Below are 22,474 nucleotides of genomic sequence, written 5' to 3'. Positions count from 1 at the left end.
GTTGTTCAAGTATCACAATCTACGTGAAACTATCGTATACTATCGTTAGCATATTCCATCAGCTATTATAGACTTGACACTCAGAGAGTAATAAATATTACGTTTGACGGCTTAAAACGTGATAAAAGATGTTTGCAAACTATGCGACAATCAACTCGACAACAATCACAATGAATATATACAATTATAATATCTAACAAGCAAAGAGTCTCAAGTATCACACTGTATCTGAAACTATCGTATACTATCGTTAGCAGATTCCATCAGCTATTATAGAGTGGACACTCTGAGACTAACGAATATTAAGTTTGGCTTAAAAAGTGACAAAAGATGTTTGCTACAACGAACTCGACAATCACAATGAATATATATAATTATAATATCTAACAAGCGAAGTATCACACTCTAAGTGAAACTATCGTGTACTATCGTTAGCATATTCCATCAGCTATTGTAGAGTGGACATTCTGAGAGTAATGAATATTAAGTTTGACGGCTTAAAAAGTAACAAATATGAATATACATATATAATTATAATATCTAACAAGCTAACTATCACACTCTATCTGAAACTATCGTGTACTATCGTTAGCATATTCTATCAGCTATTACCATAATTATACATTCCACTATGCGACAACATCAAGATGCCAACTCCTCTGCCAGAGTATATACTGAAGTAGGCGTGGCACGTTGGCTGCGGTCTGTCACGCCGTTGTGGGCAGCTCGCAGCTCTCAGCTCCGTTAGCTTCGAGTCGCCCGAGAGCTGACACTAATGACATTCAAATTGTAGCGCCAAAAGAAGCCATAAAAATAAAAAAAAAAGATAGAAAAAAAATCAAAGCGCAACCCCAACCGCCAGGCGAGAAAGTGCGACCGAGTTCGAAGGCGTGCAATTGAAAGTGTCGCCGTTGCGCTTGTCGTTGTCTTGGTTGTTGTTGTTGTTGCTGCTGTTGTTGTTGACGTTGATGTTGATGTGCAACCATCAGTCAGAGTCACTCACTGAGAGAGCAACCACTGAGTCCGAGTGGACAGTGAATCTATGTCCAATTCAATCGAGACAACAACCCAAAAAGCAACGTTCATGCATTGCGCATGAATGAATTTCAGTTATTTGGTAGCACGACGAAATGTAACCACACTCACACATACACATAACATAAGAGATGCAGTTACCAATTCACATTATTTTCACTTGTGTTTACATTACATTTGATGCCACAGTTGCTAGTTGTCAAAGTTGTGTCATAATCAAGTGGTTTTTAAAGTGGTTCAACGATCAGCTTGAAGGAACAACTACTGACCGTGTTGTATTTACCATTTACAGATTTCGGGTTTAAAGTGCTTTAAACGTGATCTGATAATATAAAATAGGGAAAGTCGTAAACGGCTTCCACACGTTTCGATTAATTGCAAACGCATAATTAAGATTTCAATTTAATGTATTTTCTTCAAGTTCCTTAAAGAATTTTTAATATAAATTGAGCATTTATTTATATTTCAACTTTTACCCATTCAATTTAGTTATTTAATGACATTACTAATGAGAGAATGCAGCTAAATCATTTTAAGTAGTCTACAAAAAACTGAATGCTAAATGACAAAGATTATGACATGCTAAAAAAAATTGTCTCGATTTCACTTTTGAGTCAAATTAAGCTTAATTTGTGTACAACAAGAAAAACAAACCAATTAAACGATTCGCAGCGTTTTGGCTTCTTAATTGTTAGAATTAACAAAAAGTGGTTAATTTCACACTTAAACACGGACAAAAATAAATGTTTACAAATTGCGACTTGAGCTTCTAAACAACTGCAACAAAGAATTCACGAAACATTTTCGCATATTTTTAGCAATCAGGCCAAAAGTGATGACCAAAAATGGCTTTAAATTATATCGAAGGTGTTAAATGATGGCATATAAATCATTATAAGACTCACGATAATCATGATCAAACGACTTTAAGTGAATTTTCCATTCATATTTGAAGACCTTACAACAACAACAATCAGCGAATTCAAGTGCAATACAAAAAACGTGTCAAACGCAACGCTATCAACATAAACAAAGCAAAAATAAGCAAAAACAAAAATATAAAATAAACAGAGAAATAGTAATAATAAAAACAAAAAATAATTTAGTCATGAAAACTATTTTTGGCGCTTGCAAAAACAATTGGAATCTGAAATGACGAGCATAAGAGAGATATGAAAATGTATTCGTGATTAAATTATAAATTATTTTTTATACATTTTCAGCATTTTCTTTCTTTCATTTTTTGGCCAAAGTCATTATTAGCTGCATTAATTGAAATGTATATTTTTCTTCTTCTTGTTTTTTTTTTGTGTAATTCGGGCATCAACAAAAATGGAAAGTGAAGTGTGAAATGATGTTGGGCATTTATTGTAGTTGTAGCTGTAGCTGTTACCTTTCGAATTGAACAATCAACAATCTTGCTTGGTATTTCAGCATTTCTATTAGTTTGGTTTGGTTTTGTATTTTTTCTTTCTCGATATCATTGTATCGGGAGTTACAATCAGTTTGCTTCTGGCTCTCAACAATCGACAATCGACGAATTCGACACGCAAAATTTTCAGTTCATTAACATTTCAATTTCAACATCGATAAGACCACTTGCTTTGTGCACTTTCGCTAACTGTCGACAGTAGACAGTAGATACCAAGCAAATACCCAATATAACTACAAGATACAAGTACTTAGAGATACAAATCAGTGCATGATTGCATCTGATGGCCAATGTATTTTTTGTTTTTGTTTTGTGACTCTGTTGTTTGTTATTTAATCACAGTTATTGACTTATCACTGGCACATTCTTCATTGCAATTTGTAACTGTTTGTGCGACATACACGTTCATTTGAGATACAGATACATTCACAACGTATCTGTATTGGCATTGGCATCTGTAGCTGTATCTGTATCTTTTGCGATAGCCAGATAGCCAGGCAATGGAAATAGAGTGAGAGGCAGTTGCAAATGTGCCAAATCAGCTGCAAATGTGTACAGTGAAAAAAAAATGCTGATTGAAGTGGCAGATAGTGATCAACTAAGAGATACTCATTACATTTACAACATAAATTACACGCATAAAAATACATGAAAATTAAGGAAGTTTAATTCCTAAAATAATAAGTATTTGTTGATAGTTTAAACAACATTTACAGCTTATCAATCCAAAGTTTACAGGGTAACAACTGCAACTGGAGCTGCCTTCGCTTTTGTATCTCTCTCTTTGTATCTGCAAACTGCAGCATTTGCATTCTAAGCTGCAAATCAAACAATTCGTGCAATTTGTTTTCAATTTTCGTTTCGTTTTCGCTTTGAGTGTCTTGTGCATGTGGCAAAGGCATTTGCATGTTGCGCCAACTGTTGCAAGCTGCTGCAAATTGCCAGCATCTGTTTCGGTAAAAGTACGAGAGTACTTCTCCATTATTGTGTATATTTGATATTCAGCAATTCACTTCATTAGCCGCCGCGCAGTTCAAGAACCATCAGCAACGCCCCGCAATAAGACCAATGTTAAAGCTGTCAAATTTCTTCATTAATAACAAGAATATTAACAACAACAACAACAACAGCAGCAGCAACCACAAAAGGCTAACAGTTCTTGGTTATTTAATCAATCTGCTGCTGCTGCTGCTTGCCACGCTCACTTTTCAGTCTCCAAAAAAAAACAGCAGAGTCGCCAGAGGCCTGACCCATTTCGCGTGTCTGCTATAACTCCTCGCTGCTGTTGTTGTTATTGTTGTGGTTGCCCCTGCCACAAGCTGCACGCGAATGAGCAACAACAGCAACTACAAGAAAATATTATATTATTTGCATTAAAAATGAGTTACATGTTAAAAATTTAAATTCGTACACACCCACCCAGGTAAACCACAAGCAAACACGCCCCAAAGACGCGGTGCCCCCGCCCCCCTTTTCCCCCTTCCCTTCCCCCTTTGCCAACCTAACCGCCCTCCAAGGCACTCGCCCTCCCTCACGCTCAATTAAAATATGTTAAGAACACTTCAAGTGTGTGTCGGAATGTTGAGGTCTGCCTTATACCCTTCAAGACACACGCTCATCACCTAGCAGACAACTGAACAGGAGTCGATCATATTTCGACATTGAAAAGAAAGGAATATTCAAACATATTTTAATGTAACTATAAATACATTTAAATAAATGAAATAAAGGAAGTTTGACTATGCTTTTGTTATGCTGACATCAAATCATAAAGAATTTGAATAGAAAAATATTAATTTGTTAGTCCCAAATTCTTGATGTTATATAAACCAAAAAATATGCTTAAATTATTATAGAAAACTGTTTCAATTACAATGATAAAATACTAAAAAAAATGTATTATTCTGCAATAATTATGTTTAAATGATCAATCAATAGAAATTTCTTCTCCTTAATTGGCTTTGGAAACTGTCAAACTAAACAATCGATAGGGATTTGATATTCCCATCGTATTCCCTTAAATGCTTCTTAAAGCTGTTTATAAATATAAAGCTAACAAACGATAGAAAGTCTTTACTCCTTCAATATTACTAAATCTTTTCCTTAAATGGTTCTTTAAAGTTGTTGAAACTATAAAGCTAACAAACGATAGAAAGTCATTATTCCTTTATTATTCCCAAATCATTTCCATTAATGGTTTTAAAAGGTTGTTGAAATCATAAAACAAAACGATCGATAGAAAGTTATTATTCCTTTATAATTCCTCAATCTTCATCTTAAATGGTGTTAGAAATCTTCATCACCAGCGCAGCCTTGACCCTTTTAGCCAATTCTAATCTTTCTTCTCGCTTTTCATTGTCCAACTGACAGACAGCTTCAATCACTCGGCTCGACTCTTCCCCGAGTATGACTTACACAAAAAGAGCGCCTCATCAATTAATGGTCTATATGGATGGATTTGACACCAGTCATCCTCGGTCATTGTCTGTCAATCGCCAATACTATGACCATATAGAAAATCAATGTGCAAAGAGCATTCACGCTTCGTCATTAGCTTCATTTTAGCGCTTTGTCTGCCGCCTCTCAAGATATTCGCATTACAACAAAAGCCCAGCAAAAAAAAAAAATAAAAAAAAAGGTAAAGAAAAGCAAAACAAATCAGCGCATGCGTAGGCTGTGTTTCTTGCTCTCTCACTTCGTCATCGTTCCCTCTTTTTCTACTTCGCTTATATGTTAAGGTTTTGAGGTTAATGTCGCCGTTTGTATGTGGCTGAGATACGCAGCGGCAACGGCAGCGGCAAAAAAAAAGATGTATTTATATATTTATGTGCCTCCGGGTTACAAATAGTCCACAAATGTTGCCAGCCTACCCAGAGAACAACAACAGCAACAACAACAACAGCAGAGAATGAACCATTAATGTGAGCAGCAGCATGGAATCGTTAGCTGCCTCCACATGCCACATGCCACGCCCCGCACATGTGCAACAGATGCGCTAACTAAACTTTAGTTTTTAATGCGCTTCGCTGGCGTTCATAGAACCAACAGCAACAACAAGCATAAGCATAAGCATAAAATGTTCATTGTTTGGGGCAATGATTTTATGTTGGGTGCCAGTGCCGGGTGCTGAATGCTGGCTGCCCCTTTGGTCCCGGGTCCGGTTCGGACCGCTCCGGATTGAATATGGGCGCGTCCAGGCGTTACGCTAATTGCTGTCGGCCATTCACTCGATCGTCAATTCCAATTAGGCTATGAACTGAGCCATGTGCCAGGCCATGCCTTGGCACAACATGCTCCCAGGCAATTGTGTGCACATTATGATAATAGAATATAAATTAAATGCCCGTACATACAAAAAATATATATATTCTATTTTTAAAAGGGTTAACTGCAGAACTTGGCCAAGCCAAAATGCAAATCTGTGCCATGATGCATTTCCCATTTATTTACATATATGCCTTTTTTGAGTTTTACAGCAAAAAACATAAAAAAAAAATGCTGAGTGTTTGACCATAAATAGAAACCATAGCACAAAAAGCTCAATGCTTTGCTAGCTATAATAAATTGGTAAATGATCAACTTTGAAATACTTTAAATCCTCAGCTAATTCCTCAAAAAGAAAAAGTTTTAAAAATATCCCAGCTTGATATTTTTATACCCACTACCCATACCCATAGGGTAGAAGAGTATTATATCTTTGTTCCTTCAGGAAATGTATGTGAAGCCTACTTACTAAGGGTCATAGTTGGTTTGGCTTACAATATGGTATATTTTGTACTCTGTGGTATATTTTTAATGTATTGCTATATATGGTATATTGGCATATATGGTATATTGGCATAGTAATACATTCAAATTATACCATTCTAGCATATATAGCTAGCATTCTATCAATATACTAGCTGGTATATACCATCCAATACAAAATAGAATGGTATAAATTGAATGTATTACTATGCCAACATACCATACATAGCCTTCGGTATATTTTAGTATTCTAGTGGTATACTATAAGAATAATGCCGCTGTTTTGCCTTTTTTAATACTCCACTGTTGCTTTTCTACTTGTTTTTTCTGCTTTCCCACACTTTGCATTTTTATAGAGTATACAACAATTCATCAAAATAAATTAAAAAAGAAAAAAAGCACCCCACTTATTGGCTGGTTGCTTTTTTAGGCCCGACGCCTACTCACAGCCAATTGCTGTGACAATTAAATAAACCCCTTTTTTGTCTCTTTCATAACTGTCTTTCGTTGGAGTTGCTGTTGTTGTTTTTTGTCAATTCGTCTATTGCAATTAAAAAGCTAGCTGTTTTATCAAAACGGAAATCGTCCCGGTCTGCTGTTTATTTGTTTAATTTTCTTCGTTTTTTTTTTTTTAGCCATATGCAGTTCGAGCAACTCTCAAAGTTGGTCTTAAGACACCTCGTGCTTCAAAGTGTTGGCTGCACTTTGGCAACGGAAGTCGTTGACTACTTTTTATATGAGCTACGCTGCCGGTTTCTTTTTTGTTTCAATGCTTTTTTTGTTTTTGTAAGTTGCAAATAAAAAAAAAGTCGCATAGCAAATGTTAATTAAGTTGTTGTTTATGGTTATGCAATGACAACTTGGCTTCTTTTGGCACAATTCAAGTTGTTTTGTAATGGCGAAACGATTGCAAAAGTTGCCAAGAACACGGTGATAAATGATGCTGACTGGATAGACTTAACCCATAGAGAGAACTTGTATTAACTTACCAATTTGTGCTAATTATTTTATTGTCAATATTTTACGTTTCTGCAAAGATAAATGAAAAATGTTTGTATAGTAATTAATCAACGAAAATTCTTAACATTTTCTTATAGTAAATCTCTTTAAAATTATTTCAGTTATCTAATCACCTCACGACTGCATTGATTCATTTCCCAAATGACTTGATTATTTCGTTGTTTACGCACAGCGTGTCAACAAGTGTGACTGCAACGAATTTATTGCCCATTTCAAAAGGCTTACAACATATATTTGGGTCATTGCTTGACCAAACTTAGAGGCCTATGGCATAAGGTCATCCGATTATGACACCCTAACCCATATACTTACTATATATAGTGTCGAAGGGGCAATCTGTGCCATGCTTCTAATATCAAATAGCTACAATAAAGAGGCCTCTTTGTCGTGTTGTCGTCACTTCTTTAAGTAGAAGGTGTACGAAATGGATGCACCAATAAAAATCAAAGATATAAAATCAACACACGCAACTCACTCAAAAGTAAAAACAACAACGAAATGCGTTATTGATTTAAGCTCGTACGTATTAATTTTTTATGGCGTTGATAATTACAAAGACAAACAAAACAAAGACAGACACACAGAAACAGAGTGGAACATACGAACATGTGTCGTATACGTAATGAAAAAGAAAAAAAAAGTGTGGAAGAAAAAAGAAAAACACAAGTATAAATCGATTGCATAACTGTGAGATTGACCTAAACAGAAATATGTGAAATAATAACAAGTGGTCGATACAAAAACCACAAAAAAAGACAACAAACTATTAAGTGGTTTTGTGTACAAATTTGTTGGCATTAACCTTTGGCATTTAATTCGAGATTAAAGTTTATATTATTTATGTTGCTGCCACGTTTGGCATGACGGATCAGTTATGAAATTATCTTGTCTTGTATGTATGTTATGTTATGTGTGTGTGTGTGTGGCATGCCCACGCCTCAGCACACCCAGAAAATGTCAAGTGTAGACGACGCAGCAGCAGCCACAGCAACAGCAACAGCGACTGCATCGAAAAAGTTGCACATAGAATCAGCAAAAGTATCTGACAGATACACACATCCAATTGCCACGGCTGCTGAGGCTGCTGTTGCTTGCCTAACAAGCGGAAAGCCAAAACATAACAGTAAAGTAAATTAAGTAAAAACCACACACGAGAGCAACATCAGCAACAACAGCAACAGCAGCAGCTAAAGCAACAGCAACTGCAACGTTTGCGAAACCGGACAGCGAAGGCAGCACAGAGAACAAGCAAAAGAAAAAAGCTTAGACTATTAGAACGGTGTTAGGGTATTCAACACACAAACACATAAATAATAAAATTTGTTCCAATTTTGAACTACAAATTGTGCTTTTGAATTCTATAATAATTTAAATGCAAATCCTTTTGCCATTCGCATTTTTTTCATATTTTTTTTTAGCAGCGTCGCAAACGTCTTCATAAAGTTCTAATACCCATGATCGCTATAGTTCTTTATGTATGTTTATAATGATGCGAGTTTATGTTGGTCAAGAGTGCCTGAGAATAGCACCATCAACAACAACAACAACAACAACGACAACAGGTAGCTTAACAGTTTAAAAAAGAGGGAAACGGGGCGAAGAATGAGGTGGTTAGTTGGTTGGTTTGTCCGCAACAAAAGTGGCTGACCTCGAGAATTCTCTCCTCTCTTTTTTTTCGTATTCATTTTGTTCTGCGCCAAAGCAAAGACATCACTCATACGACCCACTGTCTGGCTCCATTTTGCGCCCCACCCCGCTCTCTCGCTTCCTGACCAGTTTTCGATTTTGGCTTAGAGAACGTCGATTTATGTCTAAACATGGTAGCTTGACTCATAAGATCAATTGAAATATGCACAACGAATAGAACCAGAGTTTGGTTTATAACACAACTCGAATTGATTGGTGAAGCGGCAGCAACAACATCCACAACAACAACGAAGACAAGAATTTCATTAGTGTTCATCTTGATTTGTCTGCCGGTGGTTTGACATGCGCTGCTACAGTTTAACTGCCACTTAAGTGTTGACAGTTTGACGGCGATGCGACTGCAATTTGACAGACAGCAATTACAGTTTGATAATCACTGCTCGCATCCGCATACAATTCAATTAGACCAATATCAGCTTAGCTTAAAAGCTGCATTTAAAACATTGTTACACTCGTTTCTAGTTCAAGCTGCCAAAGGAAAGTTACAAAGAGGCGTATAGAAGAAGAAAATATAGAGCTAGTATTTGGTAAAACTTTAAGCAATTAAACCAAGTTGAAGTCTGCTATTAAAAAGGTGTAATGAACAGTAATTAACTTGTCTAACTATTAACTGAAAATTCAATTTTAAATAAGCTAAAAGAAGAATTCAATAAAATGTATAAATTAAAATCCTTATATGTAGTCTTCAGTTTTTAAAGAAATATATCACTTTTTATTATGTTGAGATAGCGAAGGAAATAGGTAAACAAAGGAGGAAATTTGAAAATTTAAAATTTTCAGAGTAAACATTTTGAATTGAAGAAATATTTCCCCTTTTTTTATGTTAGGATAGCGCAGGAAATAGGTTAACGATGAAGTAAATTTGAATAACTCCGAGTAAGCATTTTGAATTCAAATATTTAGTGCAAGCGGAGTTAGGATACAAGCACTCTTATGACAACGTTAATAGGCTAACAAAAGCCAAACAGAAAATGTATTTAACCATAGCTGAGCAGCCGAGCAGATGAGCTGAGCAAACAGCAAACAGCGCGGCATTGGCATTAAAGCCTATCGTCGAGCTGGTGCTGAGAGACAAAAGGCGTGAAGCCTAATACGATGATAAGTGCTTACATATAATGTCTATGAATATCCGGGACGCGACTGCCACGAGACGAGACGAGACGGGACGAGGCGACCAAAGTAGTAGACAAACAATGTCAGGGCTTGTGAGGAGTTCGAGCATAGGCTTTAGGCAGAGGCACATGGTTAAGGGATAAGGGTAAAGGAACCATCATACATAATGACAACATGACATGCAAAGTTTTGTCAAAGCAGGCAGACAGCAAACACAATGTGTTGTTGTGTATGGTTGTATGGCGAAAAGGATGAGTTCTGAGTTTACCCCATGCCCAGACAGTCGGGTAAGTAGCCGACCAATGCATGCGGGCCTTAATCAACAACAGGATTTTTTTTTGCAACTCTTTTGTAAGCTTTGTGATTTTCTTCTTTTTTTTTTAGCACGTTATATGAATAACTAATTGAGAGCGTACACCACAACACGTACACACGAGAGGTGTACGTAATACGAACGAAGTACGAAGTACGAAGGAATGTGTGTAGGTATCCATAAGATACATGTGTATCTCGAGGGCATTGCCAGTTGAGGGCGTTGCGCCAAAGCATGACGGAGCATAAATACTAAACACAGCGTTGAAAATCTCAACTCTGGGCCGGCACACACACAACAAGAAGTGGAGTAGGACAGCAGGCAGATGCGACAATTCTATAGACATCGACTACAGCCAGACGAGATCCATAGATGATGCTCGCTCGCATCGATGGTGTTGTTCTCTTTCTCCGTGTTGTTGTTGCTGTTGTTGTTGTGCTAAACTGGTAGCACATTTTGCCAGGGATGAGTCATCATCATTCGGTGGCTGCTGTTGATGTGAAGTCACGGTAGCCACTGGGCTGCCTGTTGTTTTTGTGTTCTCTCTCTGTTTTGCATTAGGCCAAGTTCGATGACTAAGCATTTGGTTTCTGATTTCTGGTTTTAGTTCTGGTTCCTACCTTCCTCCTCCCTCCGCCCTCGCATCTCATCCGTTTGGCTGGCTCGCTCTTCAATCAGCAAACTGCCGGCCGGCATAACTTTAATGTGACCGCATCTTGGGGACTCTTGATTGCTGCTGCTGCCCCCAAACTCGGATACAGAGTCACAGTCACAGTTTGCTGTCACTGTTTATTGTCATGCTCATTTGGATCGGGGATCTTGTCATTGTCATTGTTGTTCTTGTTGTTGTTGTTGTTGTTGCATCGAGCACTTGAACTTGCGCCTCGAAAGGCATACGAATAAGTTGCAGTTGAAGTTGCAGTTGCAGTGGCAGTGGCAGTTGCAACTTCTTGTTTACGTTGCTTTACCTTGTTATCTTTTTAATTTTCTATTGTTATTCTTGGTACTCAATACGGTTACGAAAAGTTACGTTACCACAACTCGCGCTTAAAGTCACTGTCAAACTGTACGAAAGGCTTTGCCAACTGTTGACAGCCTTTCCTGTGACAACATCGTCTAATGCGCTTAGATCAGATACCAGTTTCATTTATGCACCTCACGTAATTAAAGTGAGTAACCGATTCGCAAGGGATTAGATCACAAAGTACTGCAAATATGTGGATATATATCTGGCATATTTTTAGCAAAAAGCGAGTGACAAAAATGCTGTAAATACCCAATGACGAAAAAGAAAGACCGAAAGGAAAGGAAGCTAGCGAAGCGACCTCATTAAATTGTTAGACATGTATATTTTTATTACAATTGCTCATTACTCGTAAATAAGTTTGTTAAAAGCAAATGCATTAGTTAAATGCTCGATGCCAAAAATAGCAACAGGCAACAAACACGACAACGATAACAACAACAACAATGCAGAATGTACAATATGATGCTCTGATGGGCTCATTTCAAAGCCAATGCTTACGAAACCGTGACACATGGACGAAGGCCAGAAACACAGCAAGAGCACAGTGGGTGAATGGGAGAGGAAGAGAAGGCGGATGATGATGAAAAATGGCATATTGTTGTTGTTGAGATAGAGCGTAGCTAGAGGGAAAGCATTAAATGCTAAACTAAAGAGAAATATTTGGCAAAGCCAAACATTTGAGAATAAAAGTGAACATCATAGATACATATACGCAAATTTAATATTCATTCATTTAATTGCCTATTAAAACCACATTGTTTGATTCTTTCTATCTTGTCAAACTGTATGATCAATAATTGTAATTTATGTTCTTATTTTAAAAAAGATTTATTGCAGAGTAAATTATATTTTGTAGCTTAGTTATTATTGCATTTCTATAAATATTTTATACCGTTTTATCTGTAATTCTTTCTTGCCAAGTGACTGTTTGACAGTCACACTGCTTGTAAAACTGTCACGTCAGAAGCATCACGTCTCTAACTCGCTGGCAAACTCGCTCTTGCTCTTGTTTTCCCCCTATCTGTGTATCTATGCACAACAACTGCTGATTTAGTTAATTTGCAGCGATTTCCAGTTACATTTGCCATTCATTTGCTGTCGATTTGTTGGCCATCTTAATAGCTACCTTCGCTGGTGCGCATCGCATGGCGTTGCCATATCGCCTATAATTTATGGCCGTTGCTCAATTTGCAATATAAAGCTTGTGCATGTGTGTGTGTGTGTATACGTGTGTGTGTGTGTGAGGTCTGCTTGAACTGTGCGCAGTTCCAATTGCAATCAATACTTAATTTCAATTTCATTTGAATTACGACCCTCTCTCGTCGTTGTTTGCGATCTAAGCAAAAGTCGCTATTGAAAATGAAAAAGCAAAAACTAAGCTCAACCAGAATGAGATAGAAATCGATCGGAGAGAGCGCAAAAGAGACACACAGAGAGAGAGAGAGACAGAGAGAGGGATATTCACCCACAAATAGAATTGAATGAGTGGATTCAGCACAATGATCGCGCAAAATTATTTCCCCTACTTTGCTTGTTGCTTTTGTTAATTTGCTGTTTGTGCTGCTTTTGTTGTTTGAGTTGGATGTTGTTTCTGTTGTTGTTCTTCTGTATTTCCCAACTGAAGTGGAACAATTTTGTTTCGTTTTGCTGCCTCTGTCGATGTCGATGTCGATGTGGTCATGTGTTGTTGTCGATATTTTCGAAAGAGTTACGCTTGCGAATGTCTCTCGATAAGCAATTGATTTAATATCATTCGTTTTACATGGCTAAACAAACAGGGGCGGATTTCCTCCACAAGATCGCAGCCCATATCAATTTATCGAATGCAGCAATCCCCAAGAAAATTTAGCAACCTTATTTCTCAGATATTGCATTCGCAACTTGTAAGAAATTTAAGTGCAACTGAACTTATTCACAAAGTATTTTATATATGTATATGCTTGAGTAAGTCTCTGTTGTTTCCTTATTATAATAAATTCCTCTAATTTGAACTTTACCCCAATATCAATCCCATTAACGAGACAGCAGCTGTCTTGTTCCATATTCCACATTCAAGTTTCTATGTTTGGACAAAACCTCTTGGGAATTTATTTCTATGCATTCCTTTTTCAACAGTTACAAAGCCACCAGTTGCATTCCATGAGTTATCGATCGCATATGGGCAGCAACCCTGACAGTTCCTTTCTCAAACAAAAAAACAAATTGAATACAAAAAATGTTCATTTTGGTGCAATTTGTTTATAATAGACAACAATTTGCCTACCACAAACACGTCGCAAATGCCATTTGCTCATTTATCTTCCAAGTATATGTTATACGTGTTTTTTTTTACCAATTTTATGTAATTTTTCTCATTTTTATTTGCAATAAAACTAACTGTGCATATTTGGAGGGGCGGCGTCACACCCACGTTAAGAGTACTCATTATTTAGCGATTGAACATTCTAAAAAAAAAAACACCCAGAAAAAATTGAATTGAATATTTGATTTCGTTGGTATTGTTGTTGTTCTGGTTTAAAATCGTAAAACTAATGCGAGATCGTTAAAAAATTATGGCCTACCGAGAGTAGCTAGCGAGCTGGCAAAAGCCAAGTTTATGGCGTTTAATTAAGCATGAAGCAAAACAATCAAATGCAAAAGCGCAACCACAAAAATGTTGAAATTAAATAAGAATCTATACAAAGGCCAACCCCAAGTGACTTGAGCTGTCGCTGCTGTTGCCGCTTGATTTGTCTATTATTTCAAAATTATTTCACATATACTATTCGCACTCTCCGCATGCCAACACAGACCAAGACTCAAGTCGAGAGCTGAGTCTTGGCTTGCATCGAATGAATGAGAACACCGTTCATATTCGTACTCAAACTCATACTCATACTCGTACTTATGGCACAGCTAACACGTAAGACGTGACGGGGCGCGGCAGAGACTGTAACAGAGACCCAAGCCAGATTGTAGGTATAGGTATGTCTGACTATCTGTGTATCTACTAGCTGGCCATCTAGCGAGTCGACTCGTATCTCGGCAACCCGCAATTCAAGACGCGTAATTGTTACACCCTGATTACGCGAACACAGCACACAACCAACACACACACACACACACAGCCGCAAGCATAACATATTAAAGATGAAAATTTAGAAGAAAAAAATAAACAAAAAAAATAATAGTAATAATGTTAGTCTTAGACAGGTGCATGACTAAAAAATACCCTTCATTTACTACAAAATTTACAGAACATGGACAGGAATATCTCTCTTAACGTTAAAGATGATTAAGGAAAGGAATTTGCTCTCTAAGTGTTAAAGATGATTATTTAGAAGTATATAAAAAATGGTAATAATATTAGCAGGCACAAAAAACACTTCAATTACCATGCAATTTTCAGAACATCACCTAGAATATCTCTCTAAGTTTCAAAGATTAAAATTTAAAACAAATTAATAAGCAAAAAAATTTCAATAATATGATGATGAAATTTTCAGAACTTGATCAGGAACATCTCTCTTTGTAATATAAAAATTGTCATAATATTAAAAGGTACTCATTTAAGATCTACTCCGATTTTTTCTCTCTCATGATGCCGCTTACCTAACAGGGTATTATTATGGCATAGATGTCTCTGCCACGCCTCTGGTAATGCAACAGATTAGACTAACAATACAATAGGGCAGCTTCGCTTCACAGGCCGCTAGGTGGCGCTGTCATGCGAATGTTGCAAGTTAACTTTGGCTGCCATTTTGGGCGTTATGCGTGTGAATAAACGCCGAAGACGCTACACGATCGAGGGAATAGACAAGAGAAGCAGTGGACAACGAGGGGAAAGGGGGAAAGGAGGCTGCATGAATTGCATTGGCAACTTGCATGCTTCGCTGACTTTTAAGTATTTATTTTGCATGGCATTTGCATACTCTGAGAAGCAAAGAGAGAGAGAGAGAGGCAGGCGCGCTTGTTACACGCAAAACTGACCTTTATAATTGTGCCTTAACTGATAGGGTTTGAATTAACTATTGAGACACTACAAAGTACAAATGTAATTGCATAAAATGTTAAACAAGATCTACTACATTGGAGTTAACAAGGTTAGCTGTCAGATCTAAAGCAAAACTACATAAATAAAATTATGCAGATTTGGTAATAGATCATGTTGTGACCTGCCTACATAGCAATTGGGTAAAGTAAAGTAATGCATTAAGAATTCCCTTCCGCTGCTGAACTTATGACAAACCCAATCTGATTATAGACGGCAGTCCCACATACAAATAAATTTGTAGATCAAAGGCGAGTGTATAAAAGTCTAGAAAGCAAAGGCAAAAACAAAAAGACCAAGCACAAATCAAAGACCAACACAAAAGGGGCAACGTAATGAAAAGCAATCATTCATTTGCAGCAAGCACAAAAGTCATTGCTAGCTAGACATTGCTCAGATACATATCTAATAGATGCCAAAGACTTGGGGCGCCAAATGCTTTATTTTTTTGTGTTATTATTTATTAAGAAATTACAAGAGTAAGGAACCTAACGGAACGCCAAGCTAAGAAAAAGCTGGCAGAAAAGTGTAATAAATGAAGTAAATCAAATGCAAAAGCGAAAGAGATGGAGATGGGGAAAGAGAGAGAGAGAGCTAAAGCTAGAGCGACGCCTACGCAATTGGCAAAATGCAACGCGGGGCAAACGGTTTTCTTTTTTTTCGTTTCTAAGTGAAAATTGATGAAAAATATTTCATATAGGTAGAATAGATAGCATCTTATAAGCGGCACACAAGCACAGCCCGGCAGCTAGGCATAGATCATTTCTGCGGCTATTTATAAGCAATCCCCCACACACACACACATAAATGTATATGTATCTTAAGACAAGCATTGTATCTATCGAATACACGGCTGGGTCGTCGGTCGGTCCTGTGCTCTCCCGGCTGTCATTTTGATTTTTGCTCGACATGTGCAAGAGGAGCCGCCGCTGCTTTCATCTGCTATGTTTGTATCTCACAGATGCAGTCAGATATATATGCGTATCTGCATCTGTAAATTTGTATCTGTATACACGTGTAACTATAACGCTTTGTTGAAAGCTGCAACAATCGGGCAGGCAGGCAGATAGACAGACAGAGAGTTGAGTTGACTCAACACAACTTGCATGTCAAATTAATTTCATTCAATTTAAATGCAATTTGACGCCGTTTCACTCGCCACACTATTGAGATACGAGTGCATCACATAAGCATCTGTATCTTTAGCTGTGTATCTGTATTTGCCTGCCAGTTTTGTAGATACTTTGTGGCAGGTACATATCTGCTTAGACACCTCTTCTATCTGCGTGCCATGCACACACTGATTCAACGTTAATGATGCAATGCCCCATGTGTGAGACTGTAAACTGTGCATTTTATTTTCCGATATGCCTTTTTGATTAACGACCCTTGCTTATGACTGCCACAAGGGGCATTCCATTTTTAATTCAATATTCAGTAATTCATTGTCTTAACTGTTAGCTTACCTCTTTTCAAAAGTGATGGTTCAGCTGAGGAGGTTTCTTGTAGTATTCGTTGGGTTCTGCAAATGAAATGAAAATAAGAAAGTTTTAGTTAGTTCCAAGTTATGATAATCATATCTCTTCCAAGTTCTCTTCCCCTCTTCTCTCCTATACAAATATACAAAATACAAGTATCAAGTAGCTGCTTTTACGATGCGTTGATTTGTGTGCAACTTCTTGAGCTGTTCGCGCATCATTTACGAAGAAGCCATTAAAAGAGTTAATGCATTTAGCATAGGCTAACCTGCAGCTATAGATTTAACATTTAGTTAATTAGCAGTTTAAGCTCTCTTCGCCATAAATTTACAGCTTTTAGATGTGCTTATAAAAATTACTGCTCAGTAGGCGGCTCTCGCGGGTTGCCTTAAAGCCCCCCCAACAAACACAGTGACTGCAACTGGTGTTGGCATAAGGATTGAGGCAATATTTTTTTGTTTTTTTCTTGTTTTTGTTTGACCCATAAAGCGTTTACCGCTAACGACATTCAATAATCATTTAAAAACAATAAAACTTAGCCAGAGAGAGATCAAAGTTCTGTTCACAAATAAAAAGAAAACTTTTGCTTTATAGGCACAAAAACCTAATAATGGCACAAATTAGCTTTAATTGTCGTAAAATGAGAGGGAAAGAGCTGGAAAAAAACAACGAAATAAACAAGAATCATAAGAAATAATGAAGCAAAAAAAAAACTTATTGTCATTTCTTAAATGTTATTCCTCATAACTATCTTGGATTGTGCCCTACCCAAAAAAATAATTGAAAAACTCAAAAAGTAAACAGAGTTTCATGTAAAAGAAAATTGTTTGTAGCAAATGACATTCAAATTTACTTAGCCCCATTGTCCAGTTAGTGGGTTGACTAACCGACGTACCAGTTGCAAGTGGCATTAGCTTTCATACACATTTTTTTTGTCAGTTTACAGCTAACAGAAAGAAGAAAAAAGAACGAACGTTGCTTTCGGAAAATGTTCACACTCCAATGTGCTAATTTGTGTATACGTGAAAATTCTACGGTTATTTAGATTATCTAACCATGACACAATTACGTGGCATGAAAATACTACTATGCATAGCAGCAATAATTCTGCTGCTTTCAGATTGATATCGTTCTCGCTTTTTGATGTTTGCCAGACGTGTTAGATAAACCAAAATTAATTCTCACCTATTCTATAACAAAATACAAAGTTCTTTGACTCAGCGCTCGCTTTCAAATTGGACATAACTAATATTTCACTTTTATTAACAAGTAAGAAAGCTGCAGTCGAAAATACCATATTAATATACCGCAAAAATACTATAATATACCAAAGGTTATACTTGGTATATCGATATAGAATTACATTGAAAATATACCGAAAATTACAAAATATACCATATTGACATTTTCAATTATTAACGAGTAAGAAAACTGCAGTCAAAAATACCATATTAATATACCGCAAAAATAATATAATATACCAAAGGTTATACTTGGTATATCGATATAGCATTACATTGAATATATACCGAAAATTACAAGATATACCATATTGATATTATGGTATGAACCAAATATCGCAGCTCTAACTCGATAAAATCTTATTTAAAAAATACCATATTAATATACCGCAAAAATATTATAATATACCAAAGGTTATACTTGGTATATCGATATAGCATTACATTGAAAATATACCGAAAATTGCAAAATATACCATATTCACATTATGGTTTGTACAAAATATCGCAGCTCTAACTTCCTGGCTTTATGAGGTTGAAGATGAGTAATTCTCAAAATTATAATACCCTTCTTCCTTATGTGTAGGGAGTATAAACATATTTTTGGCCATTTATCTAATATATCGTCGCTTGTTATATAAAATATGTATTGTTACCCTCGTATTTTATATCTCAATAATTTCGTTGATTGCCGTCTTATTATTATTTACGATAATTATAGTTTGTCAAATCTCTGATTTTCGCATTTGTAAGTTATATATTGCACATTTGACACACACTTTGACCATTTAAGCGCTCCAATTTCGGTGTCCACAAATCATCGGACGAAACTTTCATAACTTTTGGCCCCCAATGTTATAGTTCGATGATATAACCAAAGAAAAGAAAAAGGTACCGCAAAAATATGCTTCTTCTATTGCCGTTAAGTATAGCAAAATTTGCAGCTATGGGCAAAAGTTTTTGGCAATTTAATGAACACCATATAAATTTTGAGTCAAATTGCATAAATTACAAAAATTATGAAATATTATAGCATTAAAATTGATGGCGTCCGAAAATGAAATTGACAAATGCTCAATCAAGCTTTCAGAGCGTCGCGACGTTTGGTCATATATATTATTGCTGTTGTTGTTGTTGATGCTGTGTTTTTCATTTCAACAAGCTGCAAAAAGTCATTAAACTTCAACTTAAATATCTTTTCGTTGTTATTGTTGCTATTGCCAACAAACTTAGAGGTGTCTTTGAACGTTTTAACACAAAATTATGCAAATGCATTTGGCTTGACTAACATATGCATGTAGGAAGATTGTTTTATATGCTGAAGTGATAGATAAACACGACGATATAGATATCGAAGTATATACACAAAATAATCTACATTTTATCTGGGTTGCATTAACAAACTCTTGGCATTTCCTATTCACGAATTTACGCAGCGTTTTCAATGTCAACTTTTGATTCATCGCACTCTCTTGATCTTCGACTTACGAATTTCCGAAAATCACTTTACTGTTGCCGGATTTCATTTAATAGTTGATGTGTGACAAAAATTAAACTGCAATTTTCCTTTATTTATTGCTAATATGTATGTATTTATTTTTATGCCATGACGAGCATGTTGACTGACCCTGAGACCGGAAAGTTGTCTGTATTCTGTGTGTTTATTCATTTTATTTATTTTGCGGAAAATCTGCCATAAAAAACATCAGCAATGAAAATAAAAATATCTGTATATACACACACATGCACACACAAGCGACCACAATAAAAAAGTTTTCCCATTTTCGTGAACAAATTTGTATAGAGCTTAAAAAAAAATGTATTGTCAGGGCGTTTGACAGATTTGTGCTACATTCACGTTCATACAATGTGAAACGCCCCCGATGGCCCTGAAATGGAGCAACCGCATATCATTATCGTTTTTATATATTCTTTTTCTTTCGTTTTCATTCTACGCATTTTGCATTTCATTTTCGGCGGGGAGCAAAAGTAAATATCTATATTTATGTGCATATATGTACTTGTATTTTGTATTTTGGCAGGTGGCCTCAAGCTTGCTCAGTAAACAATTTTAGCGTTTTGCTACTCTTAGACTTTTTCAAGTTTAATTAATAAATTTGCTTTTGCTGTTGCACATTTGCCTGGAATGTTTACGAGTGTGTGAGAGAACGGAACGGCTAACGCGCAGTTCTTCATAACAAATAAACAACATAAATTCTATAAACAACTCAACAGCAATTCACACTTTAAACTGGGCCAGGGGGCAGGGGCTAAAGAGTAAAGCTTTGGCGTGGCAGGGCAACGGTTATTTTGTTTTTCTGTTTTTTTTGGGGCTTGTTGTAAATTTTTGAAATGTGAAAGGCAATTGGCGGCCAACGTTTCTTTCTCTAAACTTTTCTTTTCCGTTTGCTTGCTACTTTTCATACCCTATAAAAGCAGTACATGAAAATGAAGACTAACATGAAAAATCGCAAATAAGCAATATTTCATAAATATTATTTATTTAGCCAACATTAAAGCGTAATTTTTAGTCGAGCATTTCAATTTATTTTTGTTTTTCCTATTTATTTGCTTGGCTACTTATAGACAACTTATTGAATGGTTTCCAACAGTCAAGTTTACCATTCATTATGGCAAAAATGAAAACAGTTCGAAGAACTCCTTCAAATACAAATCGACTACAATAATAAGGGAGCTTAATACCGATGTGATCTCAAACCCACAGGGAGCTAATTTAATGGCATAATAAAATGTTAAATAGCTAATAAAAAACCAAATTTTACAAATTACAAAAAAAAAACAGAAGACAAAATGCTAGAAGCCGAAAAGGCCTTGACAAGAAATTGGTTTCCAAAATCGAAGCTGGCCGATTGAAATCTACAAAAATTGCAGCAATGAACATGAAGAGAGAAGATCAAGATAAGTTAGTCGAGCAAAAGGCCAACCAGTTGCCATCTATCTAATTTGGCAAATAATTTACAGTTTCGCCATAATTTATGGGCATGCATAATGAAATTTGAGGTGGATTCAAAAGGGCGAGAGACCGAGAGAAGTTCTAAAACCTAATACAAGACAATTATTGTCCAATAAACTTGCCAAGAGACCAATTAGCATATTTCGATAATTTGCAGCTAGTCAAAAGTTGTCTCATTGTCTCTTCCCCAGCGCGTTTGAAACAGGTTCCCAAACAATTCTTCCCCAAAATTTTGCTAAGGAATGTTTGTTACAATGGGAGACCTTTTAAAGCGATTTATTGGGCAACTGTTGCGAGACAAATTAATTAAAACGAGATATGCATCATTTAACCAGCCAAGGAATTTCACAATTGGCTTCAATTCATTGCCAACCAACTAAATAATACAAATACGAACATCAACAGAGAACGAACAGCTGCATTATATCATGACAAAAGATTTTATTTTTTCTTTTGGGCGAACTTTTTGTAGTTGCATCAATTTGAAATTTTTATTCGCCTTGTCATGTGTTTAGTTAATTTTGAAAATAAAACACATTTAGCCGCATTATTCATTCATTCTCTCATTCACACAAAACAAAAGTGATTCGATGACATAAGCTTACCCATTTAAATTCTTTTCGATTTTCGATTTAACAACTGGCAACAGACAAGTATTGTTTTACGATTCGTCGCCAAGAAGCTTCGACTGTGGAATGCCCTGTATTTTACAGGGCTTAATTACATGGAAATATTTGTGCTAACTCAGCGAATATTTTAGATATTTTTTTAGTTACACAATCGATAATTAAATTTGGGCTGCTTTGGTTGAAAATCTAGTATAATTTGAATGTAATAGTATATTGATATACCAAACATAGCCTACAGTATATTTGTTGTATACTTTAATAATGCCACCCAAGTTAGTTTTTTACTAAGAAATAGAATATAATAGTATATTGATATACCAGAAATAGAATTCAGTATATTTAAGTAATTTGTGGTATATTTTAATAAAAATACTTCTCTTACTAAAAATAGGTGGCGCTATCTCACAGTTTTCTTTTTAATATTAAATTTAATTGAATTTTGAAAATAGCTTCCACTCAGTTTTTATAATACACTTTTTGTATAATAACCCAATCGTAAAGCTTGGACACAGACGGTGCGAGATGAGTCGGAAAAGATCCAGGCATGGTGCTTTTAATTACGATAGCGCTACGTGCGTGCATTTAAATGAAGCAAATGGAAACAACAATTAATCAAATTGTAATGCAGGAAATTAACAAAAGTGCGCGCGTAAAGGCAATTAAAAGAAAATTAACAGCTGAGCAGCAGCAGCAGCAAAAGCCAAAAAGGAAATCTATGCGTCGCTCTG

At 36.1% G+C, this 22,474-nt stretch overlaps 1 protein-coding gene across 5 annotated transcripts in view; it reads right to left on the bottom strand.

Moving 5' to 3' along the window:
* LOC117575863 (uncharacterized protein CG43427) overlaps nt 1-22,474 on the bottom strand; it is a 71,749-nt gene that overhangs the window by 22,347 nt on the left and 26,928 nt on the right. For all 5 annotated transcript variants that reach the window (XR_007955371.1, XR_007955372.1, XM_052007420.1 and 2 more), the window contains 2 exons: nt 16,891-16,946; nt 7,204-7,243 (listed from right to left, as the gene is read on the bottom strand). The gene's annotated coding sequence lies outside the window, so the exon portion shown is untranslated. The remainder of the gene's footprint in view (nt 1-7,203; nt 7,244-16,890; nt 16,947-22,474) is intronic.

The sequence above is a fragment of the Drosophila albomicans genome, chromosome 2R (assembly GCF_009650485.2).
Source record: "Drosophila albomicans strain 15112-1751.03 chromosome 2R, ASM965048v2, whole genome shotgun sequence".
In the NCBI taxonomy this organism is placed as follows: domain Eukaryota; kingdom Metazoa; phylum Arthropoda; class Insecta; order Diptera; family Drosophilidae; genus Drosophila; species Drosophila albomicans.
This window is presented reverse-complemented; position numbering and strand designations above follow the sequence as displayed.